Consider the following 14,061-nt stretch of genomic DNA (forward strand, 5'->3'; position numbering starts at 1 on the left):
ACAGAGGTTCTAACCCTTTCCCAGCTGTAAAAACGAATTGTTTAATATCCTAATTTATCCTATAATTTAGTAAGTTTGATTAGGTAGATCCTCACATTGCTTTAATAAATCTGAAGGAGAATGTACAGAAGTTCTACAATCCAATTGTAGCATTGGCCCAGTATAAGGGAATGTGTAGTGATTTTGTGCATATTTCTGTCTTTATAGAGTTGTAGCACCCTTGACCTAAACAGGGCTGCTAGTAAATTTAGTGGCGCTGGGTGGTAACTAGCCTGGTCAATTTGTAGTCTGGATCAAATGTTTTTCTCCTAAGCTTGGCTTGCCTTAGAATGATACAGTGTCTTGCAAAAATATTCACCCCCCCCCCCCGTTTTTTACCCATTTTGTTACATTACAGCCTTTAGTTCAATGTTTTTTTAATCTGAATATATGTGATGGATCAGAACACAATAGTCTAAGTTGGTGAAGTAAAATTTGAAAAATTTACATAAAACAATTTTTCACAAATAAAAAACTGATAATTGGCAAGTGCGTATGTATTCACCCCCTTTGTTATGAAGCCCATGAAAAGCTCTGGTGCAACCAATTACCTTCAGAAGTCACATAATTATTGAAATGATGTCCATCTGTGTGCAATCTAAGTGTTACATAGAGTTGGGCTTTATGGCAGAATGGCCAAAGCCATTACTTTCAGAAAAAAAACAAAATGGCACATTTTGAGTTTGCGAAAAGGCATGGGGCAGACTCCCAAAATGTATGGAGGAAGGTGCTCTGGTCTGATGAGACTAAAATTTTAATTTTTGGCCATCAAAGAAAATGCTATGTCTGGCGCAAACCCAACACATCACATCACCCAAAGAACACCATCCCCACAGCAAAACATGGTGGTGGCAGCATCATGCTGCAGGGATGTTTTTCAGCAGTTGGGACTGGGAAACTGGTCAGGGTTGAATACAGAGATATTCTTGAGTAAAAGCTGTACTGCTCTGTGTGGGATTTGAGGCTAGGATGGAGGTTAACCTTCCAGCAAGACAATGGCCCCAAACACACCGCTAAAGCAACACTTGAGTGGTTTAGGGGGAAACATGTAAATGTGTTGGAATGGCCTAGTCAAAGCCCAGACCTCAATCCAATAGGCAATCTGTGGTCAGACTTAAAGATCGCTGTTCACAAGCGCAAACCGTCCAACTTGAAGGAGCTGGAGCAGTTTTGCAAAGATGAATGGGCAAAAATCCCAGTGGTAAGATGTGGCAAGCTCATAGAGACTTATCCAAAGTGACTTGGAGCTGTGATGGTCGCAAAAGGTGGCTCTACAAAGTATTGACTTTAGGGGGGTGAATGGCTATGCACATTGACTTTTTCTGTTATTTTGTCCTAAAAAAAAAAAAAAAAAAGTTTTGGGCATGGTCTGTAAATTAAATGATGCAAATCCTCAAACAATCCATGTTAATTCCAGGTTGTGAGGCAACAAAACACAAAAAATGACAAGAGGGGTGAATACTTTTGCAAGGAACTGTAGATTACAGTGAATTTAGGGTATGAGTGAATATGCTTTTCTCAGCCAATCAGCAGGAGTTTATTTGGCCTCTGAGGCTGCTGGGATAGTCTATTTATTTAGAGAGAGTCAGGTGATCGTGGTTCTTTCCACCCGGGCTGAGGCTGTGTGTGGAGCAGCAGCTGAGGTGTAGGCCTGAAGCCTGAGGCTTAACCACACGTGGAGAGGCTCGGCCTGAGGGTAGCCTGATCGTTGCCAGGAGGTAATGGAGAGACAGTTGCCAAAGGGACAACCACTCTTGTTGACGGAGGCAAGTGTAAAGGGATGAAGTTATGAAAGAGTACCAGAGCAGAGGCTTCACTAGCCAGGGACAGGAAAACAAATAAGTGGGAAAGCTTCAGGATAGAACTCATCCAAGACGTACAGCAGGTAGCTGTGAGTGAAGCTTGAGGGATCCAGCAGGTACCTGTGAATCCGAGGAACCCAGTGGGTAGTGTGGGTGAAGTTTGAAGAATACAGCGGGTAGTTGTGAGTGAAGCTTGAGAAGTCCAGCAGGTAGCTGGGAGCTAAGCTTGAGGATCTACAGTGGGATACTGTGAGTTGAGCTTGAAGATCTACAGTGGGATACTGTAAGTGAAGTCATTGCCATAGGAGACAGCCATTGCTATAAGATACAGATCGCTGCATTCAGCTTAAAGGTCCTTTTTCTATTTTGCTCTCTGCCTAGTTCTATTTTTGGTCTGTGGATTCTGTCAAGTTGCTATTGCATTTTGCCTAATGCCACGTACACATGATCGGACTATCCAAGGGACTTAGCCTGGCGGACAAACCACCGGACTTTGAAGCGGAGGTCCTTTCCGAACGGAGCCTGCCCACACACGACCGGACTTTTGAAATGTACGGACTTGCCCACACAGGAAAGTCTGTTCATTTTGAACGCGGCTCCAGGTAGACGGGACTAGCGAAGGAAGTCATTGTCAATGTACGGACTTGCCCACACAGGAAAGTCTGTTCTTTTTGAACGCGGCTCCAGGTAGACGGGACTAGCGAAGGAAGTCAATGTCGCCGCCTTCGGCGGCGAGATTGACACCTCGCTAGCCCCGTCACTTGGTATGGACTTAAAGGGGAAGCCCTACCCCGAAAAAAACGGCGTGGGGGTCCCCCCAAAGCCCATATCAGACCCTTATCCAAGCACACAGCCTGGCCGGTCAGGAAAGGGGGTGGGGACGAGTGAGTGCCCCCCCTCCTGAGCCGTACCAGGCCCTCAACATGGGGGGTGCTTTTGGGAAGGGGGCCCTGCGGCCCCCCCACCCCAAAGCACCTTGTCCCCATGTTGATAAGGACAAGGGCCTCTTCCCGACAACCCTGGCCGTTGGTTGTCGGGGTCTGCGACACCTGGTGAAAAAAGTGTAAAGAAAAAAACACAACACGTTTTTTAAAATAGTTTATTTCACAGCTCCGGGGGTCTTCTTCTGTCTTGGGGGGTCTTCTCGCCAGACTCCTCGGCTCAATCTTCTGCTAGCTCTTTTACTAGCGGAGGAGCCCGGCTTTCTTCTTCGTCGCCGCCGCCGTCCGGGGTCTTCTTCCGACTTCGGGGGTCTTATTCCCCTCTTCGGTTCTTCTTGCCGGACCTCCGCTTTCTTCTCCCAGCTCTTTTACTAGCGGTGGCCCGGTCTTCTGTCACCGCCGCCGCCTTCTCTTCTTCTTCTCTTCTTCCTTGAGATGTTGACTCAACGCTGTCCCTGGCCGCAATGACAGGGAAGCGTTATGCGGCGACTTATATAGGGACAATGGGCCGGGTCACCGGGTGATGTCCCCGCCCCTTGTGATGTCACAGTCCCGGAGGATGCTAGTAAAAGAGCTAGAGCTTTGGAAAGAAAAAGTCCGCCGAAGCCCACACACGGGCGGATTGTCCGCCGGACTCTGGGCAGCTGGACCAAGTCCGCTGGGTATTCTGATCGTGTGTACGCGGCATAAGGGTGACCTGTGCCCTACCCCTCTCCCCCCCGTTCTTGTTAAGGGAAATAAAACCCTCTTTGTTCATTTTAAAAGTGACTGGCTCCCATCTTTCCATCTTACACTACACCCACAATGCCTAGTAACCTGCACCCTGAGGAGGAATGCATTAAAGAATAAAAAATAAACAAAATATTTATTTTTTTAAGCTGATGATACACTGCCGATTTAGCCGCTAGTAATTAATCACCCGGTGCAGGATCACTAAAAAGGCTTCCCGGGTGTTCTCCCTGTTTTCATATGCAGCAAGATGTCACTCTGTTGCTGGCCTAAATTCTGCTAAATCTTGATTCCTAGCAATATGAGCAGCTGCAGAGGGAGTGATTCCATGAGAACAAAACAGGCAGTCTCTTAGTGATCCTGCTGCTGCAGATTTTGACAAATTGTCGGTGGCAGGATCACTAGCACTGACAGAGTCATTAATGTGTCAAAATCCTTAGGTAAAAATGACGTATTACATTTACAAATATGTAATATTTTTTAGCCAGCACTTGTTTACGCTTATTTTAACATTTTCACCAAGGACTACTTAATTGCCTTTTGTTTACAGTGATTAGCAGATAAAGATGCGTGTAAGCAGGTTGAGTTTTATGCTGCCCAGTCAGAGGGGTTAGCGTTAATATGTTTACCGATTGTTTCTTGGTGGGTTTTCCTGAGTCGGACCCTATGGTCCTGTACTATATAAATATGGGACGGTGGTCTGATTTTTTTGTGGGGGGACCAGTGAGTGGGTGCACATACTACCTGACATGTCGGCGTTACCAGGGTCCATCCACACAGACTTCTGCCAAGTCCCAAACACCTATGGATAAGGAACCTCTACAGGGTGCAGGACTACAGGACCACTGAGGCCGCGTACACACGCGCGGACTGTTTGCCCAACCTTGTTCGTCAAACAGTTTCGGCAAACAGTCCGCTCAAAATTTGCATGAGCGGACTTGCCCACACACGAGCGGACTGTTTCAGCGAACTGTTTGCCAAACAGTTCGCTCAACTTTTGAAATGAACGGACTCGCCCACGTAAGGAGGAGGCAAATCCGCCCATTTCGAGCGCGTGTACAGGTAGGCGGGGCCCGCGAAGGAGACGTCGCGGGCTCCGCCGCCTGGAATGGGCTTAAAGGGGAACCCCAACGCCGAAAAAAATCGGCGTGGGGGTTCCCCCAAAGTCCACACCAGACCCTTGTCCGAGCACGCTACCCGGCCGGCCAGGAAAGGGGGGCGAGCGAGCGCGCCCCCCCTCCTGAGCCGTACCAGGCCGCGTGCCCTCAACATGGGGGGTGCCTTGGGGAAGGGGGGGCCGCGCTCGCTCGCCCCCCTTTCCTGGCCGGCCGGGTAGCGTGCTCGGACAAGGGTCTGGTGCGGACTTTGGGGGAACCCCCACGCCGATTTTTTTCGGCGTTGGGGTTCCCCTTTAAGCCCATTCCAGGCAGCGGAGCCCGCGACGTCTCCTTCGCGGGCCCCGCCTACCTGTACACGCGCTCGAAATGGGCGGACTTTCCGAGCGGGAACAGTTTGCTCATTTCGAAAGTAGCCTACACACGGGCGGACTGTTCGCTCAAACACAGTTTCAGCGGACAGTTTTTCGGAATTTCCGAAAGACTTTGTCCGTCCAACTGTCCGCTGAAACTGTCCGCTGAAAGCCCACACACGGGCGGACTGTCCGCCCAAACACTGTTCAGCGGACAAGGTTGGGCGAACAGTCCGCCTGTGTGTACGCGGCCTGAGAGCTACAAGATGCCAGAAGACACCAATGCTGGAATTCTGCCATAGTGGACTCTATACTGTGCAGGTAGGCTGGGGCAGCCACTAATTAAGGACTAGGGATGTTAGGAAAAGACTATTGCTAATGTTATTTGGAATGACCAAGTTTTTCAGTAAAGCTTTTGAGACGTTGTTTTTGACTGGTCTAAAGTCACTAAAAGGGTGTAATGCAAGTAACCGGCACAGATTGTCTACAGCTTGGGCCAGTTAAACACATTGGGGTATGAAGACAACAGTTCAAGAGTCAGTGGTGGATGGTGCTGGAGGATTTTGGACATTTGGACACTGAGTCACACATGTTACATACTCTCCTGATGCCCTGCACTGGTCACATGACCACTGCCCTCCCTTTTTCCATGTATGTCTCGCTGACAGTGGCAGGCACACGAGGGGTTAAGTCACGTGTCCTCCTCTCCTCCCAACACTCGATCCCCCGGCTGTCCTGTCAGTTATGAAGAGGGTGGCGTCTCTCTGAATGGCCAATGCCAATTCGCTGACATTGCAGGGTGCGAGGGCACAGAGAGCACTGCGCCCGAGGACAATGTAAAACTGCCCAAATGGGGCCTCGGCATGTGTTCATGTGCCTGTGAGGGGGTGACGGACCTTGTAGAATCCTATTGGTCCGGTGCCCCGCACAGTGCATGGCCACACAGTGCGAGCTGGGGGGCAGCAACGTGGGCTGGGGGGTAGCGACCCTGTGAAACTTGTGGACCGGCCACCACTGACAAGAGTTATTACAGTATGAAAACAAGGGTAACAAGGGTACCCAAAGTTCTCTCTAAAAACCTGTTGCAAGTGTGTACATGTGACCGGTGGGATAGCCTCTTGCAGGAGGTTTTGTTGTCAGCACTCTCTCCATGAGTGGTCCATCTCCCATAGCAACGGGAGCAGATCAGCACCGCAGAGGTCCTCCGCCTATGCACTGGTATAGAAGAGCAAGAAATAAGGCAGTGGATGTATGGAGTCTGTGCTAGGTGCATGGCAGGACCCCTTTCTGTTTTAGGGAGTGAGGTAGTGGAGATATACTGGACAGGTGGAGAGGGCATTGGTCCTGTGTGTTACTCCTAAATTCAACAGTGACAGTGGTGGTGTACTGTATATCAACATGAGGATTAACTAGAGCAGTCATGTGTTCACGCAAAGGTACCCCATGTGAAAGGCAGTGATGATATCCCAAGTGCCTAGCATAGCCCAGAAGAACCCACCTTAGGGTAGGACTTCCATGTGACCCACACTTGGCTCCCAATGCAGAGGGGAGCATGGAAGGAGTACTACCCATCCCCCCATACCCATACATTTTGTCCCCCAGGGTGAGACTACGCCTACTGCATATACCTAAAGACCACCTTTAAAGGGACCATGGCATTAGTTAGCTAGTTATAACTTGTCTAGGCTTGCCCAGTAATAGTAAACCTGACTAAACATGCCTGCTTCCAGATTTACTCCTGAACAAGGTCCTCTCAACGGATAAGTGGATATCCTGATAAGGGTCATATATAGCAACCAGACCTGGAAGGATGTGCAGATACTCTACGTGCACTGTCTCCAACCATCTTGGCTAGCCAACTATTACCGTTGAAGCTATTACTAGTACCGTGGAAACTATTACTGGATACCGGGGAGCAGTATCAACAAGTCTATGCCCCTGTACACACGGTCGGAGATTTCGACAACCAAATCCGTCGGATTTTGTCCGTCGGATCTTGTCCGAAACTGTTGCATACACACGGTCCGACTAAGTTGTCGAAAAATCCAATCTTTCAGAACGTGATGATGTAATTTAGTTACGATGGGACTAGATTCAGGCTAGTAGCCAATAGCTTTGATGTAGGAATTTGATCTGTGCATGCGTGGCACTTGGTCCGATCAAAATTCTCTACACATGATTGGATTACGTCCGACCGGCCCAGTTGGTCGGGAAATATTTCCAACATGTTGGAAAATTGGGTCCGACGGAGATTCGGACAGAATCAGTCTGATGCATACCACACATCTGTGATACGTTGCTGTTCCAGCTCATATTTAAAGAGGAACCATCTGGTTCCTTTGGATGAACTTTCCAGGGCCACCACCACTGCTTGATACTCTCACAGAACTCCCAGCAAAGATTCTGGAAAAAGGCTTAGGAGTTGAGCTGCAGTCCCACGCCACCAAAAGTGAAGACCTCGCCCAGTTGCGAAAGCTTCCAGAGCACTCTAGAGCTCATCTTTGAGGAGCTGCAGCCTTCACCTATACTCGACTTTTCTGCTGTAGATTGTCAGGGCAGCACCAGTTCCTCTATTCTGGATTCTCCGCTGCCATTCATCTACCCCCATTGCTGGAATATGCCCTATCCAAAGAGACTCTACTGATGCTTAGACTCCTTCATTCCTGTGACTGGCTCATGAGGAATTACCACTGGAGCTATCCGTACCTTGTTCTCGTCTCCTTCAGGCATAAGCAACACCTGCGCCAGATTTAGCCCTTGTAGAAATAAATGGGCACAAGTATCTATGGCTGACAGATGCCTATCTACCGCAAGGTCTAGTACATCCTGTTTTTCCTGACACAGAGTGGCACACCGGAGAGGAATGATTTTAACCCTTCTGCACTAGTCACCTTGCTCTATCCCTCTTACCTGAGAAGACTCCATGCGTTTTTCAGTAATTGAGTGATGCGATTTTAAGAAAACTTTGGTTGGACATTGAAAGAATCTCTTTTGTTATTTTTTCTTGTTACCTTCACAAGTATTTTTGGACTGTTACTCTTGGGATTTATAATATATAGCATAATTTACAGATCACTTATACTGGTTTGTGGGTTACATACGATTTCTTTCACTAAGCATATATGCACAAAAAAAAATTTTTTTTTTTTTTTTTTTTTGGTTTGTTTCATTTAGTGTTATGTGATTTGTTCACCATGTTATTGCAACACATGTGCATTTTTTAGTTGCAAGCCAACAGGCTTCCTTTTAATTTTATTTCAAGTTTCATTTGCAATTCATATCTATTTATATACATCAACACGCATTTGGCAGACATCACTTATTTAGTAACCACTAGTTCACACTATTTTTTATTATCAGTTGGGATAATAGATCACCACACACACATATATATTTTCTGGCACTCATAGTGCACATTAGAAAAGGTTTCAGCGCCAAAGCTTAATTTACACTTTACATTTCTGACCTACTCCTAAATTTAGGGGCAGGTTCTAAGCAAAGGCAGCTTTAATCTTTTTGAGCTTATTTTTTCATTTTAGCTCATTCTATATAATAGAATTCTCATTCGTTTTTCACTTGATTTCACTTGATTTTATATTTTTTCTTTCACCCGTGCAGTGAATAGGTACTGTATTATCTGTCCATAGCGCAATCTTATTTATTTATTTCTATAACCTACCTTACTCTATCCAAAATGAAAAAAAAAGTTTTGCCTTTAGTGACACTTTAAAGCCTAGTACACACCATTACGTTTTTTGACAGCTCTGGTTGGAGCTGTTGTACTAAATATCCAATGTTAGTACAGTGATTGGGAGCCAGTCGGCCTCTGGTTTTCCAGCATGCATGTCCGACAGAAGCTGCCATACAACACACAGGCCGGATATCGACCGTTTTTTTGTTAACCCGGCTGATGTCGCCAAACATTCGACCCTTGTGTACTAGGGTTAAGACCCCTTTCACACCGAGGGCATTTTGCAGGCGCTATAGCGTTAGAAATAGCGCCTGCAATCCGCCCTCAAACTTCTGCCTCCAGTGTGAAAGCCCGAGGAGCGGTGCGCTGGCAGGACGTCAGGAAAAGTCCTGCCAGCAGCTTCTTTGGAGCAGTGAAGGAGCGGTGTGTTTACCGCTCCTCCACCGCTGCTCCCCATTGAAATAAATGGGGCAGCGCTGCAATACTGCCAGCAAAACGCCGCTAATGCGGCATATTGCGGGCGGTTTTAACCCTTTCTCGGCTGGTAGCAAGGGGTAAAAGCGGTACTAGCGGACGAAATGCGTCGCAAAACCGATGGTAAAACGGCGCTAAAAATAGCGGTGTTTTACCGCCGACGCTATGGGCGGTGCAGTGTGAAAGCCCTCTAAATGTATTTGTAAAACAAATAGTGCATATATTGTAAAAACTGTTTAAAAACATATAAATTAGACCCAAGAAAAATATAGCTTAAATTTGGATACAGGCATCTAACATCTGAATTCAATAGCAGTCAAATGTGGGAGAATGATTGGAGGTTGCCATCCCTCTCCTCAGAAGGATAGGAACAGATAGAAATGGAATAGGAAAAAGAAAAACTTGTTTAAAAATTGCTAAAGGCTGGAAAGATGTAACAACAAAAATGTGTAACTGGTTCTGGTGATCACTTCATCTGAAATTATATTCAGCTATTATTTTACATTATTAAATTAATATATGTAGCTGCTTGGCCATATATTTCTTGGAAAAAAAGAAAGAAATCATCCTCTAATTAAACACCAACATTTTACTTCTCACACCCTGGACCACTTCACCATCATCTATTTTTCCTCATTATACATAGCCCCAGAGTTCCCAACCTAATCATACATTAATAGGTATAAGCCCTTGTACACACGGTCGGACATTCTGACAACCAAATCTGTTGGATTTTGTCCGACGGATTTTGTCCGAAAACTGTTGCATACACACGGTCGGACAAAGTTGTCGGAAAATCCGATCGTTCAGAACGTGATGACGTTATTTCATTACGACGGGACTACGTTTAGGCTAGTAGCCAAAAGCTTTGGTCTAGGAATTTGATCTGAGCATGCGTGGCACTTTGTCCGATCGGAATTCTCTACACATGATCAGACAAGTCCAATCGGATCATGTTGTCGGAAAATTTTATAGCCCAGCTGGAAAACTTGGTCCGTCGGATACACCGATGGAAACAGTCCGATGGAGCCCACACACTGTCGGTTTATCCAACAACACGGTCCTATCGGACATTGTCCATCGGAATGTCCGTCCGTGTGTACAAGGGCTAAGATTTAACAACAATCTTTAACTCCCTAATTCGAATGATCAGTTCTGCATGGTGTTAACTTACAGGCCCAATTGTCCTAAATTCTGGCTACTCAAAAGTAATTCACAACCAGTTGTGGGTGTGACCTTGCTGAATATGGTTATGATTAAAGTCAATTTTCAGCCTCAACCTAAAGCCAGCCACACATGGATTGAAATTCGGTCAGGGCATGGCTGAATTTCAATCCATGTGTGGATGGGCTGGTTGTTCACAAATCTATAGATTGACATGTGTACAACCAGTCTGTTGTGTTTTTCCCAAGTGATCAGTGCCACCAGCAGCACTGATCATTGTATTCTGACAGCAGGGAAGGCTCCCTGCTGTCAAAATACAATATCAGAGAAGGAGTGATTCCACCATTCACATGAAACATGTGGCTGGGGGAATTGAGTCATTTTCTTTTGTTCAACCTGCCTTACTTGTTTTGAAAATGTCCCTTCCCCTAGTTAGGTATATGCAGTACATCGTTTTAGCCTGCTCTGATCCATAAACATTATCCTGTGTCAGCAGATTAGAGAGAATGCTTAACAATGGCTGGGATTGCCTGGGAGCGGTGATGTCACCCATAGGCCACGTGTCCCAGCCAGCATCTTCTCCTCTCCCCTGCAGCCGCAGCTGGTTAACATAGGGGAGACAGCTATGTGACGGAACCTAAAATAGGTAAGTATGTAATCATTTTTTTTTACACAGGTTAGTCAGCATAGGTGTTAGGAAGGGGGGGGGGGGGAGCATTTTAAGACTAGTTAGGTTAAGGTTGAAAATCCACTTTAAATTAACCTAAGCATGGGATAGCAAGAACAATTGAAGGCCTGAGGGGTGTCCCGAATTGAGCCTATGATAAGCTGAGGGTATTTTGAAACTCTATTTCAGAAACATAAACCAATAAAAATACAATCATATAACATTGTTAAGTTTTGGTATGCAATTCTCAAAGAAAGTATTTTAATAAGCACAATAACCAACACTGAGAAAGGAGAGGAATTTCAATAACATTTTCTATGATGTTAACATCCCTGATTCTTGACTACCACTGCAATCCACGGTTTAAAAAAGACAGCCCTGGTGTGTACTGCACTGAATGAGCAGCCCATCTCCCAGGAACAAATTTTTCAAAGTACATAAGTATTTACACACTTTTGGAAAAAGGACCTTTGAAATGGTAACCTGTGATACTTGTATTTTTAAATGTTGCAGGAACATGTGCAGATGTACGTTGTTTATAGTGTAAATTCAGTTATACTTAAAATGAGAAGCCTAGATAAAGCACCAAATTAAGCAATTAAAGATCACCTCCTTGCTTACTTGCCCTGCTGCATTGCACAGTGCTGCCATTCTAATCCCAAATAATTCAATTTTAGTCTCATCTGTCCACCTTAAATGCACCTTGAAGATTCTGAGGCCACATGGAAAAATTGTGTTATGGTCAGATGAGACTAAAATTGAATTATCTGGTTTCAGCACCAAAAGAAATGTCTGGTGGAAATCCAATACACCTCACCATCCAAATAACACCATTCCTACAGTAAAGCATGGAGGTGGTTATATCCTGTTATGGGGGTGTTTCTCTACAGCAGGCACTGGAGCCCTTGTCAGAATAGAAGAAAAATGGATGGGGCAAATTACCATCAAATTCTTAAAGAAAACTGGCTGCCCTCTACCAGAAAGTTGTCAATGGGAAGAAGATTTACCTTGCAACATGACAATGACCCAATGACCCAGCACACAGCAAAAAGGACCACGCAGTGGTTGAAGGAGAAAAGGTGAATGTGCTTGCATGACTTAGAGCCCAGACATAAACCCCATTGAAAATCTGTGGAATGACTTGAAAACTGCAGTCCATAAACAGCTATTATCAAATTTAACTGAACTTAAGCAGTTCTGCAAAGATGAAAGGGAAAATATTGCAAAGTCTAGATGTGCAAAGTTCATAGAGACATATCCCAACAGACTAGAGCCTGTAATTAAAATTAAAAATGTGGTCCAACAAAATACTGACATAAGGGTGGGTGATCCTTTTTCCAACTCAGTAATTCTATTTTTTAATATGTATAAAAAAAGTTCTGACATGTTGGTGTTATATTTTTCACTTGGATGTTATAAGTTGCATCAGTAAATACAGCTGGATAATACCAATGTGCGTCTGTCTTCATTTCAGGTTGCAAAGGTAGAAAATGTGATCATTTTAAATGGGGTGATTCGTTTCTATACCCACAGTATAAGTTTATCTAAAATTAATTTAAATGGTCAGTTGGTATTACTTTTTCTTTTATATATGGTCAAAGCTTAATAATAGTATGACTTCAATTTGAAATAGTTTAATGGGAATAATCCATATATATGGGTTTTTATTGCTGTATCACAAGACAAAATATATTTTTTCTATTATTTTTACACAGGAGCATAAAATCCAAACATATTGCAGCTTTCATCAATGATATTAAAATATACTCAATCCTGTTAATATATGATATAATATATTGTAAATAATGAAATGTGTTAAAGTATGTATTTTATAGTTCAGCCCCTCTGAGCATATGAAATATACACATTAGTCTGGCACCTGTTATTTTGAATTTTCAGTAAAAAAAATGCACACTGTATGAATTACAAAATAAATCGATTGCATTCTGGGGATCATGTACTGTAAATTCTCCGATATCGATATAAGAGCAAATTAGATGGAAAAACGGTAAGACAAACCCACAGACATAAGATGGTGGATGGAGGATATTATTTGGTTGTGCTTGTTTCAGCCAACTATGCAATGAAGATATATTTCAAGTAATTAATTTTTTTTTTCTTAAATAAGTCAGTTTTAGCTGCAGGCATGAAAAACTGCTCAAAAATGTATTTATTTATCATGTCTTTATCAATTGGAGTGGAATCAGCCATACCAGGAGATGATCATCTCGTGTATGTACATACCTTAAGCTTTATGTTTACGGATCTTGCATTTACTTAACAATACAGAAAAGTTACAGAACATTTACTTAACAATATAATAAGAGGACATGTATAATTCTAGTCCTTTTCTTTCATCATACTGATAATTTTTTTCAAAACAAACGCAGGCTTGTAGGTGATGCTCAAAACATACTTTTCTATTCACACCTTCTCTTCTCTACGTCTTAATTTGTAACTAACAAAAAAAAAACACTTTACGATCACATACAAGCGATCTTACCTTTAGCAGAGCACTAGCTGATAACACCAGAAGAACACATTGGATAGTGAGAGTGGACAGTCATTGATGATCCTTTGTCTGCATGTAGAGAGCTTTCACCTGTTCTTGGAGAGATGTGTAGTATTCACTGATCGGTCGTATAACTAATGTTTGTTAAAAAGAGATCTCAGTCTCAAAGGGAGGAGCAAGAAAAGGGAAATGAGAAAAGCTCACAGGAAACCATAAACCCATAATCTACAGGAAGCCAGACATAAAAAAATACTAGCCATACTGTATTTATGACTTCCAATTTTTCCTTTGCAGATCTAAAACGCTAATAGTAAAAATCATATTGTGGCATTCAACAATTACAGCACTTCCTCATTATAATGTTACCATATAGCCATGTTTTAAACAGTAGTACAAGCACTAGGCTGCCTGTATCTCTACCTTTTGTGTTATCACTGTTACAAAGTAGGCAGGTGTACGACAAAGGAAAATCCTCCACCTAGTTCATGATCTTTATGCATTCATACTTCTTTTAACAACAGCTTTCTCTTTCATTTCTAACGGTATAATTTAAAAGTTTTTTTTTTCAAATTCC

The 14,061-nt window shown here is 44.0% G+C and overlaps 1 protein-coding gene across 1 annotated transcript in view; it reads right to left on the reverse strand.

Annotated features, from left to right (window-relative positions):
• The window catches only part of CARD11 (caspase recruitment domain family member 11), a 242,369-nt gene extending 228,727 nt beyond the window's left edge, over nt 1-13,642 (reverse strand). The window contains exon 1 of the mRNA XM_077448780.1: nt 13,479-13,642. The gene's annotated coding sequence lies outside the window, so the exon portion shown is untranslated. The remainder of the gene's footprint in view (nt 1-13,478) is intronic.
• Nucleotides 13,643-14,061: the final 419 nt, after the last annotated feature.

The sequence above is a fragment of the Lithobates pipiens genome, unplaced genomic scaffold, assembly GCF_037356315.1.
Source record: "Lithobates pipiens isolate NorthernLeopardFrog02 unplaced genomic scaffold, aLitPip1_a1.2 Scaffold_22, whole genome shotgun sequence".
In the NCBI taxonomy this organism is placed as follows: Eukaryota; Metazoa; Chordata; class Amphibia; order Anura; family Ranidae; genus Lithobates; species Lithobates pipiens.